The sequence below is a fragment of the Mytilus trossulus genome, chromosome 11 (genome assembly GCF_036588685.1).
Source record: "Mytilus trossulus isolate FHL-02 chromosome 11, PNRI_Mtr1.1.1.hap1, whole genome shotgun sequence".
NCBI lineage: Eukaryota > Metazoa > Mollusca > Bivalvia > Mytilida > Mytilidae > Mytilus > Mytilus trossulus.
The window spans coordinates 48,721,282-48,740,650 of record NC_086383.1 but is presented as its reverse complement, the minus strand read 5'-3'; the positions used below and the strand labels follow the sequence as shown (position 1 = coordinate 48,740,650).

At 30.0% G+C, this 19,369-nt stretch overlaps 1 protein-coding gene across 11 annotated transcripts in view; it reads left to right on the top strand.

Annotated features, from left to right (window-relative positions):
- The window catches only part of LOC134691255 (zinc finger protein 271-like), a 67,481-nt gene that overhangs the window by 31,265 nt on the left and 16,847 nt on the right, over positions 1 to 19,369 (top strand). For 4 of the 11 annotated variants that reach the window (XM_063551650.1, XM_063551653.1, XM_063551652.1 and 1 more), the window contains one exon: positions 7,749 to 7,997. The gene's annotated coding sequence lies outside the window, so the exon portion shown is untranslated. The other 7 variants (XM_063551649.1, XM_063551654.1, XM_063551651.1 and 4 more) reach the window with 7 other exon arrangements.

Here is a 19,369-nt window from a genome sequence, read left to right as displayed (position 1 = left end):
TGTTAGTTTCCTATTATAGGTTGTCAATATCTGCACCTTGTGTACATAAAATTTGTATGCATGTATAATACAAATCAATAAATACTTTGGTTGGCAGGCTTGGCTTTTATAAGTAGTAAACATGTGTGCAATGGTGACATTATTAATAGATTGAGAGGAAATGAAAATGTGTAAGTATGTATGTATATTATAAAATGTTAGAAAAAAATATTTAATAACTTGTCATTTTGTGAACATGTGTGCAATGTCATGGTAGTGAAAATTTAATGAGTAAATGGATGTGCTGTAAAATTTTATATTGACTTTTGTCATTTCAATATGATATATTGTCAAAATGACTGACAATAATTTATCTTGTACATGGAAATGCATTTTTAAAATGTATCGGCTCAATCGCATTGGATTTTAACATAAGTGATAAGGAAACTATATTTTTCTTTGTTGAAATTTATTTTTAGGTATAGTATTAACTATATTTAAATTTTGAATATTAATCTTTGTAAAAATGTTAATAGTTGTACTATGAACCGACTCATGTATTTAAGTTGTATTTCATGAACATATTAATAGACCCATCACCTATTTAAAATTTACATCAAAATGTGACAATAATACATAGATATTATGGTGTCCATTTCTGTCAGATAAGCCCCAACGTAGATAAAATATTCTGTACACATGTGAAGTGCAGGACAACAACCCTTCCGTGCGTGGAAGGAAATAACATCTTGTACATTTAAAATCTATCAGTGGACAAAAATACACGTATTTGATGTCAAGTGGAAGATTAAAATATAATAGGTCAGTTTATTTACATGATTTATTTTGAAATGTACATTTATTCGTACATGTGCAGTATAATTTATATATATAATTTTGGCACAAAGAGAGAAACTTATCTCACTGCATAATTTGTTGCAGAGAAAAAATATCCAATAGATAAAATATATACAGTTATATGTAGAAAATGTTAAGAATTTTGATGGCTTCTTTTCTCTGCAATTTATATGAAGCATCTGTAATTTGAAATTTATAAGATTGATAAGAGAATAAAGACCCTTATTTAATTTTAAATAAAGTAAGGAAAATGGAATCCAATTTGATGAAACAAGTTAAATTTGTTTGTTCCTATCGATTGCAAATTTTATTTCTTATTGAGACTTATAGTGCAATGTTAAACTGGAATGTTGAGAAAATATCAATAATCTCAACGTAATGTCATGGCCGACTTATGTTTAAAAAAACGATGCTTTAAGACATGAATTTGTTTTGCTCTGTATGTGGGCTTTGCATATAATTATCAAATTTAGCCTTCAAAGAAATTTTCAAAAGGAAAAAAATGGAGAAAATTGAAGGTAAGGTAGTAACAATTGTAGTTTTTTTTATGTTTATAATCAAAGATACAAATTAATGTGTTAATTAACAAGTAAAATGTAAACAAACACGATTAAATTGATATAATAATGTTTAATTGAATACATAATGGATAATTTAGCAACAGGAAAAAAATAATGGAAATATAAATAGATAATTCAGAAAACAGAAGAAAATGGGAAATATAATAGCTTTTTACATCAATTTGCAATATAATAATTCCCTGCTGTTTTAACGTTGAAAGTGTGAATTAATTTGTCCTTCATTCTTGTCCTGGGTGCAGCTCAGGAAACAAAAGAGGCAGACGATACCAAAGGGAAATCTAAAAGGTTATAGTCTGAAATTAGGTGCAATTTCAGTATCAAAATGTCATGTCTATGGGTTGACAATACTGTAATGAGTTTATCTGTATAGTTTAATGACTGATATTAAAAAATTGACTTTCATGAATTATTGTACTGAGTAAAGATGAGCAAGTGCAACTGGTTCATAGCACAACTTTTCATGTCTGAAACCTCCTGGAACATTGGTGAGTTTTTTTTGTGTGTGTTGCCAGTTTCATGGTGAAGAGATGCCTAAGGCTGAATACATTGAACTTAAGAATCAAATTTGGTTTCTTTAGAAGTTGTTTGAAGGTAATGGAAACAATTGGACAATAAGGCAGAATAAGAAAAATTTTGGGGATGGTGAAGTATAAAAAGGATCATTTTGTTTGAGATTTTCCCGTCAAAGTACAAAGTATACAACTTTCTTTACATGTTAATTTATCATGATATGAATAAGCTGTGATAGAACTGAAGAGTACAGGCATACAAGTTTCTGGTTGGACTGCTATATTAAGTAAATATTTAGATATGGACATCGATTTTCACATATACTTTAAAATAAAGTACATTTGTTATTTTCATTCAGAAAATTAATCTTAATCCTTGCCACACATCAAATCCCTAAAACTATAGTATGATAAGTAAGTCATGTAATTCAGCACACAGAACAGGCAGTAGTTAACGTAAGAGTTAGGCCAGCTGTTTTATTTTTAGATTATTTTTTAACCTGTGGTAGCAAGCATAATGAACCCATTGTCCAGAATATCTTTCATTATATCTATGCTTACATCCAATGTGCAATGACCCATGGTTTTAATTCAAGTTTTTTTTCACTTGTTCAGTATGCAGTAAGATAGAAGAGGCACTCACAGGGGTTTTAAAAAATGTAACAGAGTAATAATTTGATTTATAGCTTTGAAAGTTAAGATGTTTTGAAAGGAAAATAAAACTTGACAGATTTTTATAATCATTTATGATTTTCTCTGGAAATAATACAGAGGAGGTTTAAAAGTCAAAGAGGTCACTTGGAAAAGGGAAGATTTTTATAAGATGCATAAAAAAATAGGAAAAATAAGATGTCTCTGATCATTTCTGTCCAAGATATTTGAAATATAAAATCAGAGAAATTTAAAGGAGCTATTATAGTTCAAGTTTAAGACTGAAGGGCAATCAGGTATAGAAGTCTTTTTTTAAACCAGTAAGTATCATATTACCCGTGGATGGTGAATTTGTTGCTTGGTTGCACAATTTATTTTTCATGAGTATCATCATATAGCAGTATTTGATAAACTGCATGGTACCATTGTTTTCAGTTTTTCATATGCATTATAAAGTATAGAAATGGTGATGGCGGTAAACAGCCAAATAAATCATTGGGTCCATTTCAGAATCGAAGCTATTTTTATCATTTATACCCTAAATCAGAAAATAATTTGTGGTCAGTAGTTAAATTTCCGTTGCTTATTTATTATATAACTTTGTGAATCAGGGGATCAGCAAATTATTGTGATGCAGGTTTTGAAGATATAACCCAAATATTTCAGGATCTCAAATGAGTATGCCTAGTTTATGATGTGGTTTTCATATTAAATCAAACATACCATAGAAAGTAATATATATGAAAAAGACGTCATAATTTGTAAGACTTATTCCTAAACAATTAATCATGTGTACAATATTATTACTTGATCTAGTAAACAATCTGTTTAACCAAGGTTATGATGGACCAAAGAAAAAGATACATTTTCAACCAATCTTTGGAAGCTGACTTTTCTGCAAGTGACTGTGGGGTTGTATCTAGTGAATTTTAGCATCTCCATAGTAACACTCTAGTTCAATAATTACCATAACTGTTTAACAGCTTCCTAGCTGCTAGAAACTAAGACAGATGCATTTGTTTTGATTCAAATTACAACATTAAATATATGTTCTTTAATAAATTTTCTAAAATAGATAAGTAACATTATAGATAGTTGAGTATTGGTAATTAACTTGTATTACATTGGAGAACTAGAACGTCATTGCTTCAGGTCTTTCCAGTTATCTCCCTTCAAACTTATCGCAGTCTCTATAAACTTTTGATGAACTTTAGTGATTTTTTTTTCGTATTGTTTTACTCGGTGACATGTGCTACATATTTATTTTTGATTCTTGTCTAAATAAAGACACTTGCATATACCATGAGGAAGTTATCAATGGTAAAACGGTACAAAAACACGGCTTTATGCAAATGTGAAATATGAATTGTAAATGAAGAAACATGTATTAGATGTACATATTTACAATTGCCTGAGGGCTTGAATGGCTCAAGGGTGTTCTAGTTCTAATGATTTTTTTGTATTTATAAAAATCGTAGAATTTGCACAGGATGTGATGTGTATTGCATCAACGGATAAGGAAATTGTCAAGGACGTGTTAACATTGAAATTTATGATTAACATGACTTGAGAACAATAGTATTACATTTTTGATATGGTTAGATTTTTTTTTACGTAGTAACATAAGGGAATAACCTTGTGTGCACATTTGAAAGAGAAGGGTTCACACACAAAAAGTTGGAGCAGAAACATACAAATTGAAGTAAACTGAAAATGAGATTAAAAAAAAAGAAGATAGTATGAGAAAAGGTAAAATTTGGTCAGTAGATAAAAGAAAGAGAATGAATTTTTCCCCTATCTTTTCATTTTTAAATCAGGATTTTCTTCCAAAAAAGGTGTTTTTGGTTTTCTTTTATTTATGAATAAAGACCTTTGATTTATATAAACTAAATCACACAATATATATGCTGGGGGGGATATTTTAGAGGAAATTAGGTTCCGTGTGCTAACAAATTAATCAGTGATATTTTACCTCTAGAGTTGTTCATTATAAGTAAAATGCTTAGTTTAGTTAATTTGAGTAATTTTGACCTACATTTTACACTTGAATGACTTTGTTATAGTTTTGCAGCTTAGTTCATATTGTTGATAAGTGACAAGATTGCATTCTGTTTGTTGGACAGTAGTCAACTTGTCGTACAGTGACCTATAAAAAACTTCTACAACATTTGTTTGTCTCATAAGCCGTGAATCATACCACATCTTTTTATTCTTATAACACACCGCAAGAAATTCAGATTTCTCTTAAACCAACTTATTTAGTCTTTTTTTAGAATGTTTATCTTACAGACACATTATCGTAGAGTTTAATAACCAGTTAAATCTTGTTTTTGAAACTACGTTGGTTTTTTTACATCTTGAGATTTTTCGCCATTTTTCTATCAAGGGAGTATTGTAAACAGAATGACCATTTAACCTGACGATAGCTTTCTGTAGCTTGAACATATGTATGTTGTTGACTAAACTAATAAAACTGGCTGCCATGAAAAATTAAAGACAAAAAATGACATTTAAAAGATCAATCCTATTGATTTAGCAAGGCCTTTTATGCTTTTTACGCCATCTTTTCAAGCCTAGGATTTTATCTACTTCTTGCTCATCTTTACAAAGGTTAAATTGTGTTTTAACTTTTTTTCTTGGGAATCATAGCAGATAATTCTCTATTTCACTTTCATTTCCCACATCTAAGTTTGTGCATACATGTACAAGTGGTACTTTTGGCAAACAGGAAATTTTCTTATTCCGACAAGGGGAAGTTAGTTAGATGACCATTATAAATTGTATTGTCAACTAAAAATAAAAACGTAGTAGGCCAAACAAATTAAATCATGACTAATTGGCCTTCTCAGTATATAAATATGAAGAGTACAAAACTAAAACAATAGATTTGTTGAAAATTAAGAGGTCACATACATCTAAGGCCACACCAAAGAAAAAGTAGCATTGGAGTTGAGCATTGATTTGTGTTTCTCCTTAAAGACTCCTTTTTTTGTGACTTTAAAGTTGGGTTGATTTTCTTTTTGTTAGGAAAGGACATCTACATTTAATTTAACAGTACTGTGTATTGAAATTTACCAGACATATAAAAAAACTGATACAGAAATGTATATTTTTAAGAGAAAAAAGATTTACTACTCAGTTGGCTTTAATAGGAAACTATTTTCTAAATTTCATTTTGGACACCAAAGACTTTTTTTTAAAGAAAATGTATAATGACATGATTAATAAATTCTTTGAATTTACACATGGGGCTATTTTTCTTCCTGGTCAAAAACTTCCTGTGGTCAGTTATTTCCTTTGTTTGTGTCAGTTTCATTACAAATAATGTTAGGTGTGTCACTTGAAAACTGAAAAAAAGGTTGGAATTTTCTTAATATTGATGGAGGTAAATAAGTTTTTTTTAAGGTTTGAATTTAGTACATTGTCTTGGAGTTTAGAAAGGTGCTGGAGCCCGTTCACTGAACATTTGCTTCAGAGGACAACATTACTGTTTATAGAATGAAATTTATCTCAACATAAATAATTATTTGATGTGAGATTTCAATTTTGTTCTACCATTTTTTTGAAACCGAAAAATTACTATACATGCTATAGCAAGAAACTTTCTGAATTATTAAAAAAAATATGTTCAATTCTATTGAAAGACATGGTAAAATAATTTAGTATGAATCAAAAATGTTTTGGAATAATTACTAACTTAAGATATGCTCGAGGTGGGAGAAGCAAGAAATATCTTCAGAAAATATTTTTTTTAAATACTATGAAGAATCTTTGCATGTGAAGTCGTGTCTTGAATATAGCTCTTTTCTTTTAGAAACGTACCACTTTTAATTTAATATATAAAGTTGAAACACAGAAGTTTACCTCCGAAACATGTTAATTTATCTATAATGCTTAGTACATATTTGGTTTATTTTTTTTCTCCAAATATAAATGTGCTATTGAATAACTTAAAATTTGTGATAATATAAAAGGATTATAGTCCAATCCTTCATTTTGTCAATGAAATAACAATTTAGTCAGTTGTTTTGCTGTGAAGTGTTTGATCAAAACCTCAATCAGACCTTCAAATGCATTGATTTCTTGTGCAGTCAAAATTAAAGAAGATGTCAAACAGCATGAACCACCAACATCCCGTTACAAAAAAACTTAATTGCCACCATCCCGTTACAAAAAACTTAATTGCAACCTTTTTTGTTTGTTTACTCAAAGGAACAAAATTTTACTACATTTTTTTTATGTCGAGTTAATGATTGATCCATAAATATGCATGTTAGAAACGTGAATCTTTGCTTGTATAGATTTTAAGTGCACTGAAAATAAAAAATGGCAGTTATAAAAAATACCCTCATCTCCCTGCAAAAAAATTAAATCACTTCATCGATATGTCCATAACGGGCAGTAATTAGATACCACAGCTGTTGCAGAATTTCGAAATATCATGTAACGGTTTGCACGAAATCCTTTGTATCCGTTGCAGTCATTCAAACTGCAGCGCAAACACCAAAGAGAAAGTTAGCCCACTCAATAAAAAAATCAATGGCAATGGTTAATTATTAAATATGTGAAAGGCTTTTAAAGCTTTCAGGATGCTTTGAACATGCTTATTAAGCTTCCAATATGCATTCAAGGATAATTCGTCATTTTTTCAGTATATGTTAGTTGTGTAAATATAAAGGATGTTAATATTTGTTTGGGCGTTTGTCAATAAATTCATGGAAGTATTTCTAAAAATGGAAAAAGATTGTTTGATATAAATCTATAAGAGAGAGAGAGCATTGTTTATAAATAAACGGACATTACAGAAGGTAAAATTGAAAGGTATTTTAAGGGTTTATTTGGAATTAGCCAAGTTTAGTAAAAAAAAAAAATCTAATAAAAAATGTTTTGTCATTGTTTCTATTTGAGAATTTGGAACACATGTGCTAAAGAAATTTCATTTTTTTTAAAACTCAATAAAGATCAGAAAAAAAATTGATGAATGTTTTAATTTCACTTTTAAATTTAACACAAAAAAAATGTTTATAGGCTTGAATCATAATTAGCAGATGTTTTCTTTTTTACAGTAGCATAAATACTATATAAGGAAAAGTGTACACCCTTGACAGGTGCCCCTCATTAATTGGTTAAATATGTTATTTAAATGTACATATCCATGTATATTTCACAGTGACTGACATGTGCAGATCAAGTGGAACCAAATAATGTGCTATAGCAGTGTCCATAAGAAAAAACGTGTGGTGCAAGTGGCCTGAAAAAAAAATCCCTCAGTAGAACAACTTATATTTACTGACTGACCAAAAGGAGGTGGCAATGAAGGGGCATCAGACTGACCATAGAGGGAGTGGTCAGTCAGTGGTGGACACCAGATTTTCACTGGTGGACATCCTTACATATCATGGATTTTTTTACTCATAAGGTAAGAGGTTAAATATTTAGTTCACATACATAGGTAGTACAGATGATTTGCACCTGTGTTTGTGTAATTAAATGGGTCAAGTTTTATCTTTGCAGTGTACAAGAAATTATCTCTGTGCATACCTATATCAGTAGGGGGCCATCAGGGTGGATTTTTAAATTTTAATCAATAAATTTTCAATTTGAAATTGGTTGGTAAATTGTATTATGTTTAAATAGTCAGAATACTTGGCTGTGGGTGTAATACTCTACAATTGTTGTGTACGTTTCAGATCTATTTTGACTGAAATATGATAATCATGATTAAGGTGAAAATATGAGATGTGCAATATTAAATCGGGTAATGTTTATTTCCCTCAGGGTTACCATTAGTAAACGATTAACGATCTTTAAAAATATTTGCGTAAGACATTGACATATTAAAGTGCATAGTACATATTATACCAGGTTTCATTAATGGAAACGTAGAAACGTAGATTCTTAAAATTTTAAATTCAACATCGTAAAATCAATTATCATAACAACCTTATGCTGATCCAAGGGAGATAATAACACTGTAAATTGGTTTTTAGGTGATCAATATACAATCATTGATTTGTATTGTTCACACTTTAGAATAAAATTGGGGCAGAACAATTATGCATTTATTATAGGTAAATTGTGCAAAGCAAATCATTGATATTGCACTAAGAGGTTCTCAGCGGGGAGCTGCAAATTAAAATAGCTATAAAGATTATTATGGTATTAAAATTGGCCTTAAAAATGTGAAAATGTTTATATTCCAAAAACTCATTACCGTGATAAAATGAAATATGTAAGAAGCAATTATAAAAATATCAAATAAATCCTGTATTTACTTAAATGAATTTTAAATTGTAAATTGATGTTATTATGAAACTTTTAACTGTAATTTATATTACAAAGATAATGGGCTCTCAGTTCGGCATGAGTAGGAGTTTAAAATGTTTTTCTGTTTGATTCATGATCGATTAAGGTGCAAAAACAGTATCATAAATTTATTTGAATAGCTTTAAAAGAATCATTCAGTGGAAAAAGTTGCAGGTTATTAAACTATGCAAACATTGATAGATATGAGAGGAAGGACAAGACAACTTGTCATGATTTACAAAACGTCATGATTCACAAAACGGCAAGTTATATTGGCTTAAATGCATATTCTGTAGGCATCAGAAAACTTTTCATTCATATTTTATTTTTAAACAGAACAAATCATTTATGGAGTTCTTGTATGATTTGGTTGATTAACAGGATTATTTGAAATTTGTCTTTCCTTTTAATTTTAGGAATTTTTAAACAACTGGAGATTTAAGTATTCTTATTATTTATACCAGTACTCAAAAGTCAACAATTTATGGTCAGAATCAAATATGAAAATCTAAGAAGTAAAAAAATGTCTAAAGACAAAAATGTTGTGCTAATCAGTCATTTCACGTTGAGTATTAGGTATGTTCATTCATGATGTCCCTTTCAGTTATTCACTAAATCTTTTTGACGTGGATCATGTTTACATTGCTTTGTTTGTATGTAACTTTTCATAATATTGAATCGTAAAGTGCTACTGGCCTTTTTTCTTTCTTTTTTTATTGTTTGTCTTTTTATTCGAGCACTTGACCTATGAATACTCATTTCATCTTTAGAATGATCAGGTGACGCAACGTAGTTAAAGAAAATTCCCAAGTACAAAGGACATATTGTAACTTTTTTGCCCTTTTTGACACCCGATAGCCTACCATTATGGCTTAGTTGACCTGTACAATAATAACACACAGAAAAAAGATCAAGTTTGTAGCCTTATATCATGCAGAAAACATTATTTGAAGGAGTCACAAAAAGACACTTTACATTTCCGGCTGATTACATCCTAATTGACCCTTACAATGAGATCGGTTGCATCTGACACACTTTAGGCTCGGTGCAGAGCTTGTACAGTTGAATTAATCATTGTTAATATTTTGACCTCAATCTTTTTTACAATTTACGATCTTGGCCTTGGCTTTGAAAATTTGATATGTTTTGAAGCTATCTGAATATTCAAATTGTTATTTTTAAGTATCAGAGTATCTTAAAGAGTACTGTTTTTTTCTTGATAAGACTTTGCACATTGCTTTTGTTTTTACTTTTTTGTGGCAAGAATATTAGATTTATAAATAATGGAAAAAGTTCAATGTGAAATTGATAATTACATTAAAAGACCCCACACACAAAAAGGGGATGTTCATGAAGATACCCCAGCTGAAAAGGTTTCTTTTGTGTCGTTTATTTCCTCTTTTATTTGAGTGTGAATTCACAATATTATAAGACTTTCACTGTACTTTTCTATCCCCAAAACATGTATTCAGTTTTGATGTTATATTTGTTATTCTCTTCAGATTTTGTCTAATGCTTAGCTCGTTTCTGTGTGTGTAACATTTTAATGTTGTGTTGTTCTCTTAATGCATTTCCCTCAGTTTTAGTTTGTAACCTGGATTATTTTTTTTCTATCGATTTATGAGTTTTGAACATACTACTGTTGCCGTTATTTGGTACTCAGTTTGTTCTCCCATATCTGAAATTGATATTCTCCTAAACAAAGATCTCAGTGTTTGCTGGATTTGAGCTGAATTAGAACTTTTTGGGGTAAATAATAAGTTGAAATTTTGGATGAATATACAATGTAAGTGAATTGTTAAATTAAGTGGTTATCAACGAATATTGCTGAGAGCCAGAAGTAGAATTTTGTATGACATATTTACACTACAATATTATGGTAATAGCATAGTGAACTTTTTACATTTCTTGAGTTCTCATGTAGTGTGAAGAGTGTAACAGATTTTACACTTCTGTCATAATATTTACAGAATGCTGGACTGTTTCATCACATGTTACACGGGTGCAACAGGTGAAAATCTGTTTGTCACAATTAAGAGACATGGTGTTTTTGACCTTTTCAATTCTCAGAATTTACATTTCTGCAGAATGAAATCTGAAACCATCATAAAAATGTAAAAAACATGTTTTTAGTGACTGTAATAATGATAACGTTTCCAAACTTATATGACTATGAAGAGATGTGGGTAAGTGTCAGCGAGACAGCAACCCAACTCTAAAATAGTCAAAGAGAAATTTAAGAGGAAAATATACAGTCCTTACATCGACTAAAGATACTGGTAGGTGTTTGTACACTATGTCACTGTAACCCTCATAACTGTCACAAGTCTAGGAAAAGTGGTGAATAAATGTATCAGTTATCGTCAAATATCTGCCATTAACACCCAATTTTCAAAATGAAGAAAAAACATATTAGGATTTGCCATGCCTGTCGAAACAGGCCCTTGAAAAAAACTAGTAACCAAAAAGGGACTATTTTTCTATGTACTTTAGAAAGAGAACTGATTAAGCTACTTTCAAAAATGTTATATTTTTTTTATAAAAACGTTGTATGGTATGATGAATCAAGTTTTTATTTTGCATATTGTATTTTGTAACTAAATTCTGATCAATCAAAGATTTTGTCATATGTCAGCCCATTCTTATAATTTACGATGCTATACAGAATATTTAATGAAAATCTGATTCTAACACAAATGTTTGCTTTGGGTTTTTTTCTTGGGATTCATAAGAGAAAAATATACAGTGCAAACTTTCTACAAATATCCACACACTTGTTGAACCAGATATTTATTTAAAAATATATAAGCAACTATATGACACAATCAATTGTCTAACTGAAGTCTACTTATAAAGAAGATGTGGCATGATTGCTAATGAGACAAATGACTCAGAAATTAACATCTGTAGGTCACTGTACTTGTGTAAAAGGCCCTGAAATTACAAATGTAAAACAATTCAAAAGAGAAAACTAACAGCTGAATTAGAGTAAAAAATAAAAGAATGATTATGCAAAACAAATATGCAAGCAACAAACAACAACCACTGAATACAGGCTCCTGACTTAGGCAGGGACATACATACACTCTGGGAAGACATAAGTTGCAAATTCTATAGGAAAACTCTACCAACTCAACTCACTAAAACAATTGCCTACATTCTGGTGATGGTCAATGTCGAAATTTTTTTTTTTTTGTTTGTTTTAAATATAAAAAAGAAGGTGTGGTATGATTGCCAATGAGACAACTATCCCCAAAGACCAAAATGACACAAACATTAACAACTATAGGTCACCGTACGGCCTTCAACAATGAGCAAAGCCCATTACCGCATAGTCAGCTATAAAAGGCCCTGTTAGACACTGAAAACAATTCAAACGAGAAAACTAACAGCCTTATTTAAATTAAAAAAAAGAAAGTTTATCTTGATGAAGCAGTCACTTTTGATACTTCCAACTAGTGACTACTTAATACAGGTTTGACTGTTTATGGACCTTCAGCAGACACTGAGAAAACTCGTACTATATAGTTAGCTCTTAAACCCCCAGATAACAAAATGTCAAACAATACAACAGAGAAAACGTAATTGCCTGACTTTAGCTAATAACATTAAATGGAAGCTTTTATGACACAGACGCCATATGCACATTCCGAAGAAAAAAATCCTTAAATGGCGCTTGAAACCTGATGCATGTTTGGAAATATCAATTGTTAAAAAGCAATCAAGGCAAAATAAGCTGTCAACTACTCCAATACTGCTTTAGAACAGGTCTGCAATTAAAAATAATCCTTGCATGTAAAATATTATACCTTTTTTTCCGTAAACAAAATCCTGTCGTGCAAGAAACTTTATATTGATTCCATATAACATCGTCTTAATATAAAAATAAGACTGTTCCGATCGACTCTAACGTCGCAAAATATCAATGCTGGCGCACTTAAAACGTCCCGAGTATAGTTGCACTAAGATTTACACACTGCAGTGCACGATTAAATTAAATTGAAATCGATACAGCAATGTTATTCAACCTTGAGGTTTTGTTATCATTAAAGACCTTGCACTTTATGCACATAGAATGTTAATTGTTGTTGTGAATGGAATTTAAATGCGGAAGTTGTCTTGCAGCGATAATCGAAATTTAATTTGACGTGTTAATTTGCAAAAAAATTTCATGGTTGAATGCTGATTTAATTTCTTTGGCTAATAAAATCAAACTTATTAAAGAACTTTTTTTAAAGAATAAAAATATTAGAATGTTGACAATACAGTGCAGTATTGGCGTAATGTTAGCATATATTAAGTTACTTACAGGAAGGATATTAGTTAAATTTCGGTAGCGTAATAAATTGAAAACAACATGTTTAATAATTCTATGTGTTCGAAGCGCTTTTCTGGATTTACCGTCATCTGGAACGCTCAAAGCCAAACATTTGAAAACTGAAAAGATGTATAAGTACCGAAACCGTTGAAGAGCTATATGACAAAAATACCAGAAATAAATAGCTTTTGGTTGTCCTTTAGATGTAACCTGTACCCTTATTTAAATCATTCTGTGAACCTTTGTCATCAGTTGCTGTGGCATGCCCATTACCTTTATAACAGTTATGAATATGGCCAAAGCATATATGTACAAAAATTTCAATGGTTTTCTACTGAATAAATATACTCTTATTTCAAATCAAAATAGAGAAACTCCCTTGTATGGTTACTATGAACATGTAAAGAGTAATTTCTATGAACAGTGATGTAGAGCAATATAATATATGTATAACCATTGCAGGTCTAAGACTGTTTTAACTTAAAGGGGAAGGAAACCCACTTGAAAGCTTTTATCACACCTCCCTTTTGTATTTGTATAATGAATGGCTTGACAGGAAGGCATAATCTGTTTGCGATGAGAGAAATTACGTGTGTCTTGTGTTGTTTCAGCGTACATGTCTAGCGGGAAAACCGGAATAGACAGAGACGTAGCAAACTACGATCTTTGTGCTCTTCAATTTTAAAGAGTTCCACAAAATGTCTCTGCCCATGAAACGGCAGGAAATGCAAAATTGCCTACTTGAATCTGCCCATTTGACCATTCTATAAGATATATTTAAAAAAAAGAAACGCTTAAATTTCACTACTTTTTTCAAACTATTCTTTGATATAAACACATATTTTATTTTGGGTTTCCTTCTCCTTTAATAAAAATAAAAAGATGACTTTTGATTGTCGTTGAGACATTATTCATCCAGAAAGCAATTGAAAATGAAAAAGTTTGAAGTTACAGCCTTCCACAATAAATGATTATTCCCCCCAAAAAAAAAAAAATATACAAATGTTAATACATAAAAAATTATAGTGTTATTCTGAGGTAAATAAAACAGAAAATGTATTTTATTTCAATGGTTTAATTTTTTAATATCAAAATGCTGGTTTTAATTCATTTTTTTGTCAAATTAAAAAAAGGTTAATCAGAAAAAATCTGAAAATACATTTTCTGAACAATTGCAAAACACATTTAAAAAAAACTTCAAGTTTCATATCTTTAAATTGCTATTTTAGTTCTTTGATTCTTTGGGAACCAATAAACATTCTGTAGGCAAATCTACTTTGATGACATCAACTAAGATGTAATCCACTAGATGGAAATAATGAAGAACCTGTATGAAGCCTCATGAATTTAAAAATAAAAAATATACCCAAAAACATTCTGAATAATTCATTTGTCTGTTTTTTTATTTATTTTGGCTTTAAGACTTCACATACTTGCATATGGTGCAAAAAAGCAAAAATAGCCTCATTTTTAAGATGTTTGCCTAGGCTTAATCAAAAAGATGTATTTTTGGACAAGATATAGTTTACAAAGATGTTAATTTGGATTTAATGTAGTAAGTTTATAGATGTAGATATGTTGATGACATCACAAGTGACCTTCTTGCAACTTGATGTGGACTTGTACTCTCTAAATAGTAGAGACAGTTTTCTTTCGGTTAAAAGCATTAAATGTAGGGCTGTTTATATCATAACACTTAATGACTAAAATGTTTCTATTTTACCTATATAAAATTTGTCATGCATTTCAATTGTAAAAATAACAAGTCATTTCCCACACCAGAACCAATCCCTTGTACAGTAAAATTGACCACCCTCAGGCCACTAACTGACCACTTAACTGGTCAACAAAGTAGAAATTCTTTATCATTTTATAGATAGCCAATCAGTCTAGTTTTCTTTTATTTTCTATGGTGTAATCAAACAGATTTAACAAACACTGCAGAAATTTGTACCTAGGTGAAGAATTTAGCCCCAAACAAAACAGTCTTAATTGAATTCTCCCCTACATAATCAAAATGACTGGACAGTCTACATTGTAATATGCACCTGTATAGAAAACTGACCATAACAAAGGACTTTACCTGTATTCTATTGTGGACAGTTGTGTAATCTTGCATACCTTTTGATAGGTGAGAATTAGCTCTTAACAAAACAAATTTGATTGACTCTGAAAACAGCACTGCCTGGTGCAGGGTTTACATGTAGTGACAAAGGTTTTACTCAACTAATGAACATCTATTGTTAACCTGTGGTGTCACACCTGTAGGTATTTATCTACACTTATATTGCACAATTCGGTGACCACTTAGATAGTAAGAAGATCTACATGTTTTGAACTTTTAAAAGTAGAAATTTGCATTGCAAGGTATGTGTGTAGTTTTGTTGTTTATTTTTCAATTTTGACTTCATTTTTTCCTCTTTTATGTTGTTCATATACATTGTGATTGGAAATCATTATGAAAACAAAATTTAAAATGTTAAAAGTGAATTGACGTAATTATTGAACTTTATGAATTAAACATTTTTGACCATTGATTTTTAGAATAGGTCAATATACTGGACCACAGTGCACTTCTTTCTTAAAAGGCATAAAATCAATGTTGTTTTATTTTACAATATTAATTTAAACATGCTTTTAAAGCGTAATTTTACACAGGTGAAAATGTGGAAGTTGTTTGTTTACACAAGTGAATTGTTGTTTACCAATATGAACAATTTATTGAAGGCTGAAACTCAATTCAATTCAATGTTATGACCATTTTGTGTGGGTGGGTGATACACATGGAAAGCATTTTTTTTTATTCTAACAAAATAATGATTTTTCTCAATCAAAAGAAAAATAGTTTCTCATATGTGTATTATAGTAACAGTTCATAGAGGTAATTTTATCTTGAAACAGTATAACCTACTATCAATATATTAATTCACAGTAAATTTTCATTAATTTAGGGACAATGGTTATGTTTTATTTGGCATCATGAAAAACTCCTGACATTTTTTATAGAGTATTCTTGAATCAAAGTTTTTTTTGGTTTTTTTTTTTTAAGAAATACTCATTTTGGTAAATAGATTTAAAAAAAAAATATTGATAAACCACATATATTTACATTTTTTTTTATGATCAACCACATTTCTAATTATAACTGGTTACCTGTTAATTAAGGACCTAAAAAAATTGTGCAATCAATATTGATTTCATTAACAATTTATGACTAATACAATTTGCTAATTGGTTTTATAAAATCTCCATGTACACATGGCAGGATTTATGAATAATACATGTAAGTACACATGTACGATTATGCATGTATAACAGGTGGTGATTTGCATGTAAACAGTTGTGTAATTAGGTTATCTAGTGTGACACCTCAAGTCACATTGAAGATAAGTAGATAAATAAATTGGTAAATAAAATATGTGAGCAATAAATTTGTCAGGAATTTGAAAAGGACTCAATGACATTTTTTTTTTTATTTATTGTCAATTTACATGTTATTCAAGAATTTTATTATTACTTACAAGAATGGCTTTATTTTTTTTTAAATGTTGTTTTTTATAAAGAAGTGACAATTCATAAGATTTTGCATTATTTTTCTTCGAAATTTTCACACTTAGAAAGTAATGTACATTATCAAGTATATAATCGTACTAATAAAAACAGCTAAATTTTAAACATTTTAAAGAGAGATTAGATTTTTTTTAAAGTATGGACAATTAATTTTTTTAAGTTCTAGATTCCAAATTTTCACACTTATATAGTTTCAGTGCCATCTTTAATTTATATTAGTGTAAAGTAAACAGTTATGTTCTCAGATTTAATTAATCAATGTGTGAAAATGAATAAATTTCCCTGTTTGCAATAAAGACGAAGGTCATGTAACAGTTACAAGAGTTAGATGTTGAAAACTTTATTTGAAAATATTAAGAATTCAAAATCTTTAATGAAATTGGAAACATGTTTTGAGGAAACAAGCGTTGACAAGTCTAGTGTTATTCTTAGCCTGAAGCAGTTGAAATCATGGAGTCCCTGGACATCTTAATAATTGGTACTTGGTGATATCATAAATTGTACAGGGTAACATCTAGTCCAATTTAAGATTGGACACTAGATATTGAAATGTGATCATTATGGCCACTATTATAACGTCAGTGTGAACTTATGCCATAAAAAACATCATTTATAAACATTAATTTAAGCCAGGTGTAACTGTGGACAGCATATTTTGTAATTGTTGAAAAGCTGGCGTAATTGTTGGGCAAATGTACAATGGATTTTTATGGATTTCTTGGACCGAGGTTAATGGTGTCCCGACCAATCGTGTTTTGAGAGAAAGAGGCACATGTTCGTTTATCCTATATACAATGTAAAGTTACTCAACGAGAACATGAAATGTATTATTCATTAATTGTAATTTACGACTGAGATGGACAATAATGAACTGACTTCTTAAACCGTTTTTTTCTAATTTCTGTCATTTTTTTCAGCAAGAGAGATTTTAATAACATATCAAATGAAAAAAAAAGTCCCTGAGACTGGACATTTTTATGTGAAGTTTTTGGTTTCTTGCCTTGGGCTACTTGACCCTCCTCTTGGTCTGCATATAGTTATTTTTTGGCTAAATTTTAAATTAAATAACTACTAGTGGACAGCTGGCCTTTATCCTTTTCAAATGTAAATTTTTTACAAGTGCTCTTCCTTAGATATTACTTCATTCAACTTGGTCTATTTTCTTACCTTTGCATTTGAAGAAGATCTGAGGAACTATTTACATTGGCTCTTGTGGTCTCTTAAATTTTAAGGTATGAAACTTTTGATTTCAATTACTTGCACTTGTTTTATTCCAGATAACTGGGTATTAATTTATTGTTTATATATTTTTAGAAAAAATAATATTGTCAAGTTTACGGCATGACGTTTCCCAGACCTATTTATTATCACTTATTTGGCAATTTCCTGTAGAATAATTTGAAGAAAATGCATTTTTCGTTTTTTCTTTCTTAAAAAAACAACCTTATTTTTGAAAGTTATAGAAATAAAGAAATGAGGATAGATTTGTAGTGAATGTGATATGAAAAGTGAATTATCGACTGAGCTCTTATCCTGACACACTTTTTAGAAAATCTTGAACTTTATACATTTTATAAGGAACAACATGCTAGCTCTCACATGCAGTGTATGAACTGAGAGCAAATCTATACAGTATCAGAACTGGACAACTACTTTTCTTGTGTTAAAATTAGGGTAGCATAATCTAGGTCCTTTTCTCAGTTTTTCTGTAAAATATCGTCACATTTTTGGACATGCATGATGTAGAGCTTACAGCTACTGGTGTAAGTAAAGGTCAGTCAAAGGTCTTTCCGAAACGGAAGCAGCTGCCAAACTGCACTTTTAACATGTCTACCCATATACGACTTGTTTCCAGGTATTGAAACTAAAGGTTAAATCAGCTTCCGCATCATTTTTTAACACTTTTGTTTTTGTCAAGTTTTTTTTGATCCTGAAAAACAAACTGCAATATAATTAAGAGACGTTGAAGAAGGTCATATTTTTTTTTCTCATAAGAAATTTACACTGTATTAGCACCTAAATGTTGTTTGAAAAGAAAGTTGCCAGGTATCACTATAAAAGCTGGAGTTTGTTTACATAAAATTGACTTCTGTCGAAGCTTTTGGCATTGTCATTTCCTGCACGGAATAGATTGATTTTTCATGGAAAACTAACGGTTGTATATATATAGGGTTCAGGAAATAAGCGCAGTTTCCCACGGATTATTGAAGATAAAACCTTATCACAAATTTAATTGAACAGAAATTGTGGTAAGTTGATTTTTTAAAGATTTAAATGAATTTAATAAGAATGAATTCTAATAAAAATGTTTTTAACTCCGTTAATAAAATCTTATAACGAAGGTTGCATCTTTCTTGGTCCACACTCTTGGAAGTTTCAAAATAAACATTTATTTTTTTATTTTTTTTTTTAGAATTTTTGAGTTATTAAGTTGTTGATGCTTGACAATATACAATAAGCATAAAAAATCTTGGTGATCTTTCGAAGCTGGTCCTGGATTAAGCAATTAATTTGCCACTGGACGATAAACAGCCATATATACATGCTTTCGTTTTAATACTGATATAAATCCTAGGCAAACTGAATTTAAACATAAA